Source organism: Hyaena hyaena, unplaced genomic scaffold (assembly GCF_003009895.1).
Source record: "Hyaena hyaena isolate Hyena2069 unplaced genomic scaffold, ASM300989v1 scaffold_525, whole genome shotgun sequence".
In the NCBI taxonomy this organism is placed as follows: domain Eukaryota; kingdom Metazoa; phylum Chordata; class Mammalia; order Carnivora; family Hyaenidae; genus Hyaena; species Hyaena hyaena.
In genome coordinates this window covers 950173-959303 of record NW_024081157.1, presented here as the reverse complement: position 1 = coordinate 959303, position 9131 = coordinate 950173, and the positions used below count along the sequence as shown (strand labels likewise).

The 9131-nt window shown below is 43.8% G+C and overlaps 1 protein-coding gene across 10 annotated transcripts in view; it reads left to right on the top strand.

The window, feature by feature from the left end:
* Window positions 1–7850: 7850 nt before the first annotated feature.
* The window catches only part of RALGPS2 (Ral GEF with PH domain and SH3 binding motif 2), a 153805-nt gene continuing 152524 nt past the window's right edge, over window positions 7851–9131 (top strand). For 6 of the 10 annotated variants that reach the window (XM_039255415.1, XM_039255413.1, XM_039255409.1 and 3 more), the window contains exon 1: window positions 7858–8042. The gene's annotated coding sequence lies outside the window, so the exon portion shown is untranslated. Of the gene's footprint in view, window positions 8043–9131 lie in introns of all 10 variants that reach the window. The other 4 variants (XM_039255419.1, XM_039255416.1, XM_039255420.1 and 1 more) reach the window with 3 other exon arrangements.

Sequence of the window (9131 nt, the reverse complement as noted above, 5' to 3'; positions counted from 1 at the left end):
AGGGAGACAGGATAGCCTGGAGACGGAGTCAGACTGCCTGGATTTACTTCCCAGCTTTGTGATTGCCTAGCAGCATGACCCTGGGCACGCTGTCCAACTTCTCCAAGCCTCATTTTCAAAATGTAAAAATATCTACATTTTGGGGTTGTTGTGAGAACAAAATGAAATGACATGGGCTGGGCATTTAATGTGTTGTCTGTCTATTATAAATGTTCAACAAACATGAATCCGGGGTGGGCGGGGGGGAGACAGGGAGAGAGAGAGAGAGAGAGAGAGAGGAGAGAGAGAGAGAGAAGAGAGTGACTGTATTCTGTTCTCCAGGAGCTTCAATAGATTGGGGAATATAAGAAATGCACATATTAAATCCTAAGTCATGATGAAATAAATTTTCAAAGTTAGAGAGTGATATCAACACTAATCTCAGTAGGGGTTTGGAGAAGGGAGATGTCAGTGTGAAATGGATGTAAAAATAGGTATAACTTCATGGAAAGAGCAGAGGAGGATCGTATGCCAGGCCCTAAAGAGTTTTAGAATAGGCAGGTAAGCGGGGCAGGGCTAAGGTATGCTGGAATGGAATGGAATGATAGGAGTAGATCTATAACTGGTGTTTGTGAGGAGAAATACGTGTTTGCTTTCTGAATGAATAAATCGAAGGATGGATGGCATGGCTAGTGTGTGGAGTGGAGATGAGGTGAATTCATGGGATAAGCTGAGGTTATGGAAGTCCCTGGATGTCACCTTGGTAAATCACAAGGAACAACTGGGGATTTCTGAGTGGGATAGAGAAGACATGTGACACAATGAAAATGGTGTAGGAATGCTTGTGTAAAAAAGAAAAAAAATGTCTGGAGAGTAGCTAACCCTAAGAGATCAAGTAGGAGTTCTTTTCTATGTACATAGTTTGGGCTAATATTTGCAAAAGAAAAAAAACCTGCAAAAAACTATAAGGATCAGGACGAAATGGATAAATAATAACAAAGAGAAAAGAAAAGGGTTAATGGTGATTCTAATGCTCAGGAGAGAGAAGGAATGATGGGAAGTGGTGTTGGCGGGAATGGGGATGAAGGAATTCATTTCAAGTTAGAAAGAAAGCAACACTTTTGTTGTTACTTTTATAAAGGGATACATACTTCTTTTTTTTTAATTAATTAATTTATTTTTTTTACAAATAGTTTATTGTCAAATTAGTTTCCACATAACACTTAGTGCTCATCCCCACAAGTGCCCTCCTCCATGCCCATCCCTCCTCCCACCCACATCCATCAGTCCTCAGTTTTTGTCAGCATTCAAGAGTCTCTCATGGTTTGCCTCTCTCCCTTTCCCCCACCATTTCCCCCCTTCTCCCCCTTGTTCCTCCGTCAAGTTCCTCCTAATCCTCCTATACGTGCAAACATATGATATTTGTCCTTCTCTGCCTGACTTATTTCGCTCAGCATAACACTCTCAAGGTCCATCCATGTTGCTACACATGGCCAGATTTCATTGTTTCTCATTGCCATGTAGTATTCCATGGTATAGATAAACCACATCTTCTTGATCCATTCATCTGTGGATGGACACTTAGGCTCTTTCCATGTTTTAGTATTGTTGAGAGAAGGGATACATACTTCTAACAAAAAAACAACAGCAATAGCAAACTATGAAACTATGTAAAGTGGAAAACTGAGGGTCCCCTTTCCCACCCCCAATTCCATTCTCTTTGGGTAAACCCACTGTGGTAGTTTGTTCACATAGCTTTCCAGGCTGATGTCTATGTATGTACCAACCAAGAAAGGGAAATGGAACTCTAGTGGTCATAGGTCTTTTCAACCTGCTTGGGTTTTCTTCCATATTGGTTCACATAGGGCTATCCTTTCATTGTAAGGACATAATATAATTGCATTTACCCACTCCCATATTGATGGGCATTTGGCATTTCAATTTTTGCTCTTACAGACAATATTTAATGAGCAGTCCTGTATATCTCCTTGAACTTCGTCACAACATTTTTGAAGGACGAGATTCTATGTGTGAAACTGCTGGGTCAAAGGGTATGTATGTAATACAATTTTCCTTGCTTTCAGTACAATGTCCAATGAAGAGATATACTCATTTTAACTCCCACCATCAATGTATGAAAGAGACTGTTGCCCACATCTTGGCTAAACCTTAAAAGTATAGATCTCTTTGACTGGTCAGTCTTTGAGGCAAAATATAATCCTGTTTAGTCTATCAGTAAGGATGGACCTATTATAGGTTTTATTAGCTATTTTAATTTTTTTCTTTTGTGGCTGTTTCAGTTTTAAATACGTAGAGGTTGGACATGTAGAGATTTAAACATGTAGAGGATGGAATGTCCTCATATAGATGTCGTTGAGGCAATCAGACAGAAGTCTGAGTGAGAATTCCCAATGGAGCAGTGATAGCTGAAACTGAAAGATTCTCTAAGTCCCCTATATGGTCATAGTTAGGAGAGAATACAGGCCCATAGAAAACTCAGGGATAGAAAGGGGGAAAAGGGGAAATGAGAGAAACTGAGCAGTAGCAGTTTAGCAGCTATCAACACGGAAATAGAATCAAGATTGTGCCATCATGCTAACTGGTTAAGGGATCCTGGGTAAATCTCGAATCTCTGAGGTTCAGTTTCCTCATTCATAAGATTTAAAAGTTGGGTAGGATAACTCTTCAATTATGAAATGCATTGTTTCTATAATTTTACCCCAAGAGATGAGACAATTTCAGGGAAGGAGTCAACAAAGCCTATGGGATTTGGCAGTAAGGTGGTCATGTAAAATAATTGTAATGTTAGGGTCTATGGACAACTTTTACAGCTGCTCCTTTTTTGAAATCCTAATATTAAAAAATATAGCTTTTTATATGGAAATAATTTCAAATTTATAGGCATTTACAAGGAACACCCAAACACCCATTACCAGCATCACTTAACATGTTATTTTCTCCTCACTCTCGAGGTATTTCTCAGCCATGCACACCTTCTAGTCTTTTACTCCTAAATACTGCAGCATTTAGGGACATAACCACAGTATAGTTATCCACTTGAGTGATTTTAACATTGATACTTTTATCTAATCAATCTACCATCTGTTTGCCAATTAACCCAATAATGTGCTTTATAGAATTATTTTCCCCTCCAGTAAAGGTTCCAGTGTAGTGTTTCATATTGCATTTACTTGTCATGGCTCTTCAGTTGGGATATGTTCATAGCCTTTGTCATTTATGGCACTGACATCCCTGAAGAATACGACCACCAAGCACCTCCCCCACCCTAAGTAAAAGACAAAACGAAACCCAGAACATTCTTCATTGGGGATCTGATATTTCTTTATTAGATTCCCCATTAGAATTCTTCATTTCCTCATTCGGTGCCGTGTCCTCTGGGAATCACATCTCAAGGCAAACAATGTTCGTCTGTCCCTCACTCATGATGTTAATTTTGATTACCTGGTCAAGATTTTGTCCAATTTCTCTGCTGTATCATTGGTGTTTTTCCTACGCAACTAATAGGAAGTCTATAGGAAGACCTGTAAGATGATGCAAATGTCCTGTTCCTCATCAAAATTTCTCCTTACATTAGCATCCATTGATGGGTTTTGTCTTACCTAATCTTCGCCACAATGGTTGCAAAATAATGATTGTCTAATTCCAGCATGCCCTCCACCCTTACCTCTTGGCATTCAACATTCCACCATAAATAAGAGCACTCCCTTCTTCTCCATTTATTATATCTATGTATTACTGGTATGGATTTAGGAATTCCTGGGGTTTTTGTATTCTAACCCTACTTTGAATGCAGGATATATAGGCATCTACTGTGATGAGTATTATCGACAGAGATCCTTTCTATTAAGTATAAAGAGCAATGCCTAAAATTTATACAAAGATCGTAGAACGCAATAATAATTCACTTATCTGAATATACTTATTCATATCTCCAAAATATTAAGGGAAATAGGAAAAGTAGGCAAATGGCCTTTACATTGAGTAAATGCCCCCAAATACTTGAGTTGTTTTAGCATATTCTGAGGTTCTTTCCTCTTATTTTATATATCCATTAAAAATATTGGTTGGTTGGTTTCCCAGGCTAATGTGATAAGACAATTCGAAGGGAGTTGTGTGAATGTGTATATATATGCAAGCAGTGCTGTGGGAGAGCTATGGCAACAAGAGGGGACGGCAGGAAGATCAATCATGAACACCATCCAGATCAATTACACCCCTAGGAATTCAGGAACTTAGTAGGCCATGATTATTTATTATAGGGTGAAGGATACTAAGTACTTCTAAGCTCCTAGGGACATCCTGGTATTACTGTTTTTGATTATAAAATCCCTCTGGGTCATTAGGAATAGGTTAAACTATACTGTGTTTTATTAGTTTAAGGCAGAGAAACTGGTGCTATTTCAGAAAAGAATCAATACATGTGGTTTAAATTAAATCATTTCTAGCGCTTTAAGAAGAAAACCTATGCTATCCAGAATATCTAGTTATATTCAATTCCTCAGTGTCCCCCCCCTTTTTTTTATCTTGTCAGATAAGTGACGCATTACTGACATTGTCTTTAAAGTTAATGTTGAAAATGATTAGTTCATGCAAAATTGTATTTAAGTACTAGCAGGTCCCCAAGAGCTGTTCCGGAGAAACATTAATCGTCGTCAAGTAAATACTCCTCTGTTGATCCATTGCCTGCGTAGAGCTGCCCATGTGAGAAACAGCTCAATCTTAAATTAGGCCTTATGCCTTTTGACAGTTGGTGCTCATATTTGAATGGACTGTTGATTATCTTTCTTCTTGGTACTTTAATATCTGTGGCATGTCTCACTTGATTGGGAATTGTGGGAGGCTCTCCTTGTAACTTGGTGTCAGATTTCTGGAGGATATGTGTCTATCTCTTCAATGTCCTCCCCATATACCCTTTCCCTTAAAGTGAATTTTGGGTATGTCACTTTGCCTGTATTTGAAATCAGAATATTGCAAACATAACCGATAAAAATTTCAAAAATAAATTTTCAAAATATTTTTTCAAGTATATGTATTTAAAAAGAGAAATCAATGGTTTAAAGAAATAATAGAGGTGTATGTTACTTAAATTCAGTTGGTTGTAATAGAATTAGGTGTTATTGAAATAATAAAGTTTCTTTTTTTTAATGTTTATTTATTTTTTAAGGAGAGGGAGGGGTAGAGAGAGAGAGAGGGAGATAAGGAATCTGAAGCAGGCTCCAGGCTCTGAGTTGTTAGCACAGAGCCCTTCTTGGGGCTCAAAATCCACAAACTGTAATCTTGCGACCTGAGCCCAAGTCGGACGCTTAACCGACTGAGCTACCCAGGTGCCCCTGAAATAATAAACTTTCTAACTTTGATTTTGTTTTGACGGCAATAATGAGATGAGTTGTTTGTTGATTTGTTTCTTGCTGTGGCGGTCTCTTGTCTCTGAAACTGCTTGTTCTATATCTAAATTAGTTCTTTGGCTAACCCCTTGGCAATAATTTTGATGGATAGTGAGAGAACTGTTACATAATGGTGATTCCTCTGAAATGATTTTAAACATATTGAATTCTTACTGATTTCTATTTTATAGAATGACATTTCACTTTTATACATTAGTACTCTTCGTTATACGAAGACTTTGCATTATTTCTTGTCTTCTGGCAAAAGCAAAAGGAATACATTTAGCAACTCACAGAATTTAACTGTGATAAAAGATGCTCTGGTAAAGGAAATTTGCTCCTGATTCTCTTTTAAATGTAAAAAGATTATTGATTTGCATATCAATAAATGGAAGGGGCGTTGACTTTCTAAAATAATTTCTATGCTATGACAAAAAAAGACACAGAATAAACCTTTTTTCTGTGTTTTTATTTGCAAATCCTTAATCTTACCACTTTCAGAAATTTGAACTCAATACAACTCTAAAGGTTAATGAAACTATTATTTTAAGGTATCATGAGAAACAGATTTTGAGTAATTATTCCAAACTCAGAAAGTCAGTACATATAAGAATTTAGTATATCCATGGCCTACCTTCATGAGTCACATGCCTTTTTCTCTTCAAAGTCCAAAAGAAAAACTTCCCTGCTCTTACAGTAAACTGTGAAAATTATTGGCAGATGTAGGAACACAGGCTCATTTGTTTTTATGAAACCTTAATTCAAGTTTAAAGTAACTGCAAAACATTAATACAAAATAGAATTCCCTGTTGTTTCTTGGTTTTCTTATTTCTTAAAAGCGGTGATAATGGGATATGTATCTATGCATATATATAATTGTTGTATGTATTATTGTTGGCACACAGCCAACCACCTTTTCCTTAATCTCTTACTAACACTTTAAAAAGAATAAACATTTACCTAACTTGATAACTAGAAGGGTTTTTCCTCCAAGTGCTAATTCTGTTTGCCAGTTGTTTCTTTGGGACTTGAAGCAATTAGCATCTATGGGAAAACTTCCTGTATACATAATACTTTTCCCCTTTCCCCCCCTTTTTACCAATAGTCTGTTTTCCTTTTTCTCAGTCTATTCTCACTTGAAAGTTGTTTTATTCCCTACTTTTGGTTTCTCTACTTCTCCCAGTGATTTCATCATGATTCTTTTCAAGACTTTCTCTGAAAGTAAAATGCAATAAAGAAAAACCATAAACTTTGTCTATTCTTGTTTTTTTTTTTTTTTAAACTTACCTTTGGGTGTGGGGAGCTGGAGAAAAAGCTTTAAAGAAGTGACCCTATTTGAGGGAAGGGGGTTCAAGGGGGCATTCTAGCTTCCCTAAGAGTCAAGGGCTATGATACCAGGCGGTCAAAGGAGGAAATAATTAGCATTCTTCAATATACAAGATTAATCAGTTCTGCTTGGTAGTTCTAAAGGGGAGGAAAGAAATCAAATGGGAACAATTTTGGTCCTTTCATGTTTCATACCCAATGCTAGTCAGTACACAATATTCCTTCCACATTCTACTGTAAATTGCCTGAAGAGTTGCAGATCATCAAATAAGCATCCATTTCCAAATGGTCTAATGACAGCATATATACAGGTGGCTCCCTTAAAACCTTCCATTTATAGTCACACTGCATCAAATGGTGCTAATTTTAAGTAGGCCGCCCCATACAGTGCACCCTCTGAAACAACACCCTTTCGCCGTTTATAACGAATCTATTCCTTTTTCATTCACAGAAAATATTTGATATTTCAGAATCTTGTTCGTGCATTGACGTGAAAATACTTTTCACCTGGACCGCATCAATCTGCGATCCCCTGGGATGCCAAATTTCTGTCATTTGCTTATTAAGCCGCGGGCAGTCCTCAGCAAACACTTACAAAGGCCTACTTCTACTAACACTTCCCGAATCTTAATGTGTGAGAGTATTGATCACCAGAATTTATGATCCTACGGCAGTGGGGCGGCTCTTCACAAGTGGAGCCCCTTCACTTGTTCCCAGCGACTAATTCTAAAAACACCAATGGCGCGGGCAGAATATTTCATCTGCGGACCAAGTGTTTCCTGACTTTGTTCTTCGGCCTTAAAGGTGAGGTGCCGGCGCTGATGGCGGGCCCCTTGCAGGGAGGGGTGGCCGGCGCCCCACCTGTCAGCCCTCCGACCCTTACCGCCCCTCCGTTGGGCTGGTAGCGGCCCCTCCCTCCCGCGGGCGCGGGGGCGGGGGCTGCGGCAGGCAGCGCGCGCCGCGATCACCGGTCCCCGGCGGCAGTTGGGCGTTTGGGGCAGCGGAGCAGCAGGCGCCGCGCGCGCGGCGAAGACCCCGCCGGTCGCGGCCCTGGGGGCACGCGCGAGCGCACTCGTTTGGTGCGCGCGCCCGCCGCTCCGCCCCGCCCTCCCTGCGCGCGCCCTGCAGGTCCGCTCTCCTCCCCCACCCGCGGCACGGACGGGGTGGATCCAGCTTACTCCCCTCCCCCCGAACGGCGGCGGCGGCGGGCGCTGAATGAGAGACGCCGACTGCTCGGGTCGCCAGGCGCTAGCCTAGGCGGCGGCGGCGACGGCGGACCTTGAGGCCGACGTCGTGTTCCCATCCTCCGAGGCGACGGCGGCGGCTGCACAGGTCGGTGCTCTGGCCGCGGGCCTGGTGCGGAGCCTCGGCGGGCGGTGCGGGGGAGGGAAGGTGGGTGCGCTGCGCCCCCCGGGAGGCGCGGAGCCGCGGCGGCGGCGGCGCGGGGAATGGCGGCGGCTCCGCCGCTGCGGTGTGGCTCTCTGGCCGCGGGCCCCAGGGCTGCTTGCCCTCGGCTTGGAGAGGGGGCTCGGGCTGAGGGAAGAGGGCGCTGGGCGCCCCGGGCCGCGCCTCCCTCGGCGGCTCGCTCTCGGAGGCTGGAGGCGGCCGTGGGCTCCCCGCTCCCGGTCTCTGTCCCGAGGCCGGGGGCGCGGCGGCCCCGTGCGGCCGCCTCTCTCTCCCTCCTGGGTGGCGGGAGCCCCTGGCCGCGGCCCGCACTGCCCCGGCGCCGGGCTGCGCCTCAGCCTCCCTTCAGGTGAGCCCGAGTCCTGACCGCCGCGCGGAGACCGCGGAGCCGGGCCACACCCCCTCCCCTGGCCCTGGCGCTGCGCCCCCGAAGCCGGCAGCCGAGCGGGCCGCCGGCGAACCCGCGCCCGCGGGTCACGGTGACCTGTTGCGGAGCGGCCCGCAGCCCCGGTAGCCCGCCAGCCCGGGACCCGGAGGGGCTGGCGCTGCGCTGGCCTCCGGCCCGGAGCGCGGCCGGGGCCGGGGTCGGGGGCGCGGCCGGAGGTCGGGTTGTTGTACAGCTAGGAGCGGGCGTAGTGAGAGGAGAGATTCCGGACCGATCTGATCAAACACTTGCAAAGCCGGGATATCTGTCTGCAAATATCCGGAATTCCAATGCAGTATCGGATTAGGTAGGCTCATAAACACCATGCTTCGGAGGTGATTTGGCAGAAACCCGAGCTGAGAGTGAGGAGCCAATATCTGGAAAATAGCTGTAAACCTGTGCGGAGCTAAATTACCCTCCCACCTGCCCCCCTTGGAGCCCTTTTCCTGTAGCTCAGTGTTGTGTAGACGCAGGCCAGTTTCAGTGTACGTGGGCGTGTTTGGGAAGAAGCTGCGAGCTGATAGGAGGTACCTTAGTACAAATGTTAATTTGTTTGAACTGGGAGGGGTAGAGGAGGAGGAAGAAAGGGCATT